We start from the raw sequence: 4,111 nt of genomic DNA, 5'->3' as shown, positions 1-4,111 counted from the left end.
GTGGTCAGGCGCCGTTACGAATCTTGTGCAATCTGTCGCGTAGGTGCCCAAACAGGCATCCTGGTAAATTAATTTCAGGAGAAATCAATACATCTATTCTGGCAGATGTCTCTGGAGGGGGCGAAATTATATCGGAAACGTAACGAGCCCAGTAAGGAACATCAGAGAAAGAACTCAAGTTTCTGCTGAAAATATAAACGGTAAGGATTAGCTTCCTGTGCTCCTACGCTCCTGCAACACAATGAGAGGCTGGTGTTTTTATACATAGGGATACACAAAACTGTCGCTTCTGTTTTCTCATTTTTCCATTCCTCGGTTCAGTTCTCCACATTCCTGCATCAGTTAGTGATTATTTATTTATTTATTTATTTATTTTAAATCCCCATGAATTGGTGGGACCCAAACCAAATGACAAGAAAGGGGATTTCATCTAAACATTAGGAAGAACTTTCTGACGCTAAGAGCTGTTTGACAGTTGAAAGGACTCCCACAGAAGGTGGTAGACCTTGGAGGTCTTTAAGCAGAAGTTGGATTCTTTCAGGAATTGTTTATCTGTGATTCCTGCATTCTAGGGGGCTGACTAGGTGATGTTGGGATGCCTTCCAATACTGCATCTCTATGATTCTATGATTTATCGCCCTCTCGATATATTTTTAAAAAAATATACTTTCTTTTCTCACGAACTGATGGTGAGTGGTTAGAAAGAGGGACAAACTTTGGGCCCAGCGCATGGCACATGTTTAAGTGGTAGGTACCAGTGGGGGTGATGCCACGCTCCCCACCTTGTATATGCAAAAAGCACAGCCGGCTGAAACTCCAGGGTCTCCATCAGGAACCAGTGAGCCGGCATCGAAGCCCGCCTTCGTTTCTGCCAACTTTATAAAATAATTGTCATGGGGGAAATCGTTTGTAGAGTTCAATTACTTAGTCGGTGGTAATGTAGGACTATTCCATTCTGAGAAAATTGGAGTGCCTGAATGGCAGAGCCCCCTTCTCGTCTTGAAGAGATGAAATAAAGCAATGATTAGAGCAGAATGCTCTGCATTTGAGAGTGTAAGGTAATACGTCTGCCATGCATTGATAAATAGCGCCGTCGAAAGAATAGGAGCCCCGGGCATAGAGTCGGGGGCGAGGGGGGGGGGGGAGACACTACTAAAAATGGCTTGCATAAGTAGGAGACGCACAGTTTCCTCCTTGGCGTAGGAACCCATCGACTCTGCTTTGCAAAATTAAGCTGATGTGGTTTGAGATAAGAGCCTAGGAATTGATGAGAAGCAGGCATGCCCCAAAGGAGACTGAATCTCTCAAAGCTTCTGGGAGAGATTTATCCCAGAGTTTGTTAAGAAGGACCTATCTGAAAGGCAGGTCTGGCCCCTTCACAAGGCAAGGTGAGGTGACTGCCTCAGGCATCAGCAGGATCCCTCAGGGGCAGCAGATCCTAATGTAGATCTTCATTCCTCACCCTTGTTCCTGATGTAGATCTTCATTCACCCCTTCTTACTTAGTGGAAAGGGGTGTGTGTGTGTGCCATTTTGTGGTTTGCCTCAGGTGCCAATATGTCTTGGGCCAGCCCTGATGAAAGGGAAGTGGGTGGGCTTATTTAATTACCCCACTGACATGCGTCTGATAACAAGGACATTTTGAAATGTGGGGTGTGAGAAGATCTAATACGGCCTTCCCCAATCGGGCCGGTCCAAACAAGCATTGTTTTATGGAAATCACTGTCCCTTAGGCAAGGACCTAGTTTGATAATCCAGCCAACACAGCTTCAATCTCAGTCAACAGGGAAAATAAATAGGGGTATCCTGACAACTCTCAGTGCCCTTGACAAGCTACAAATGGGCTATTACGTGAAACTGGATGAAAGTAAAAGGCAGGCATGGGGTGGTTCTCCAGATGTCATAGGAATACAACTCCCATCATCCTGCCCCATTGGTTGTGCTGACAGGGAGGGGCCTCATTTGCCTTATAAATCCAGACAACACTAGTAGTGTTAACTGAGTAGCTGACCCACGACCCTAAGCATTTCAAGTTGTCGAAAGAATGCTGAAATGTGTATTTTGGAGTTTGGAAATGTCACTTTCAGTGGGTTTGTAATGCTTGCCTCAATAAGAGGTGAGCGTTAAGGTTCCAAAAGTTTTTTTCTCCAGCTTGGATAATAGGCAAGTTGATCTTTTGTCCTCTCCTCTTTGTCTGCAAAAATGTTAAGTGAGATGTGAGTGGGAGGGAGACAGATAGGTGGTTTAAGGGGTCTTCAGGGATCATCAAGAGGGTGTGCTGAGGATGTCTCTGTGATGGATGGACCTTGGTAGGCATGACAACTCAGATTATTTCCCTGTGGGGAAGGAAAAGATCCTAGAATGATCTGGAAGTGTTTTACTGGCTTAGTAGAACAAATAATAATTCTGGGAGGAATCAGTTTAATCAGGAGCTGGTTTAAAGTGGAAGTTTTAAGTAAAGTTCTTTATTGCTTCTTTAAAGTGAAACGAAGTGTTGCGCCTAATCAAAGTAACCATTAAGCTTTAACCATCATTGAGTGTGTTTAATAAAATTCACATTTTGTTTCCAACATGCCTTGCCCTTACATTGGTCCTCTGGTTGAGGGATGAGGGATCACAGGTTTCCCTCTCATATTATGAAGTCCTTGCTGGTGGATATTAACAGATGCTCTCACATACTAAGAAATCTCAACCCTCAAGAGTTACTGACAGGGATTGTCTAAATTTTAAAGCACCCAAAATCTGGTCATGCTGCCATGTTCCCATTTTTATATTTTCTTTTTCATGCCCAGCCTGGTGACAACCATGAAGAACATGGCCACCAAAATCATGAGGACAGCCATCCTGGTGTACAGCTTCATTGCTATGAGGTTGACCATCCAACCACTGAACCCCCAGTTTGGGATGCCAATGTCCTGGAGACTTACCTGTGCAAAGAAAATGAAGAAGATGAAGAAGTTGAAAGAGCTTTTGGTCCTGAAGGCCTTGTACATGGACTGATACCAGCAGATGAAGGAGCAGATGAAGAAGACCCAGAGGATGGAAAGGCGGACATCTGAGCCACCTGAGGAATCCACACAGAAAAAGCTGAAGAGGGTCATGATGTTGGCTATTCAGAGGTAGTACAAGGTAGAGACTTCTTTTCTAGGTGTCTGCGGGAAATTCCACAGGGATATCCTGATAGAAACGTGGCTTCAAAGGATGGGTGAAAGGCATCAGAGGTCAGTTGTTCTGATGCACTCCTCCACCGCTCAAAGCAGCATTCTGAAATTCTTGCTTCCATCAGTCTAACTCCTCAACTTTGTGGATCAGCTTCTGCCATTTCAACAGTTCCACTGTGACTGCTTGAGTGCTCTAGGAGCAGTAATTCCTGGGCTCAGTGAGGCTTGGCATTTAGGTGCATTGCAAGGTGTGAGCTGGTGGAGCTGGGGATGGGGGCTGTTGCATCTAAGGGAGAGACATGGTATGGAGTATGGCTGCATTGTCAAAAGGATTGTAGACATCCATGGAGGAGGTGTACTTTGATGTCAGTCTGTGCTGTATGATGGAAGCGTCCTGGAAAGGATTCTCCATTTTCTCTCTAAGGGGTTTAACCCACCATTCAAGCCCATGCCTGCCTGCCCTCACTTCCTTCCACTTCCTTGACTGATTTCACTCTGACACTGATATCCTCAACACCCATTGGCTGCTGTGGTCCTGCTTGCCACCCACAGAGAGGGAGGGGATTTCTACTCCTCATGTAACTGAGGGGAAAGGGGGAAGTGCTCTCCTATTTATTAAGCATAACCATGTTAGAAGAACCTGCTGGATTGGGCCAATGGCCCATCTAGTCCAGCATCCTATTCTCATAGTGGTCAAGAACATGCCTGTGAGAAAGTGTTCTCCACTGCTAAGGGAAAGTGTACAAATATTTTCCCCATCTCAGCAATGGAACATAGGAAAGTGCCTTATCCTGAGGCTATCCTAAATGATCTACACTGGCTCTGTGTACGTTTCCAAGCACAATTCAAAGTGTTGGTGCTAACATTGAAAGCCCTTAATGGTCTCATACCTGTATACCTGGACACTGAGATCCAGCTTCTGACAGTTCCCTCACTGCGGGAACTGAAGTT

The 4,111-nt window shown here is 45.2% G+C and overlaps 1 pseudogene; it reads right to left on the bottom strand.

Annotated features, from left to right (window-relative positions):
- Nucleotides 1–2,767: 2,767 nt before the first annotated feature.
- LOC117051030 lies at nt 2,768–3,572 on the bottom strand (annotated as a pseudogene).
- Between the last annotated feature and the right edge of the window lie 539 nt (nt 3,573–4,111).

This window comes from Lacerta agilis, chromosome 8 (genome assembly GCF_009819535.1).
Source record: "Lacerta agilis isolate rLacAgi1 chromosome 8, rLacAgi1.pri, whole genome shotgun sequence".
NCBI classification, from domain to species: Eukaryota; Metazoa; Chordata; class Lepidosauria; order Squamata; family Lacertidae; genus Lacerta; species Lacerta agilis.
Note: the sequence above shows the minus strand (reverse complement) of the source record. Positions and strands in the feature narration are given on the sequence as shown.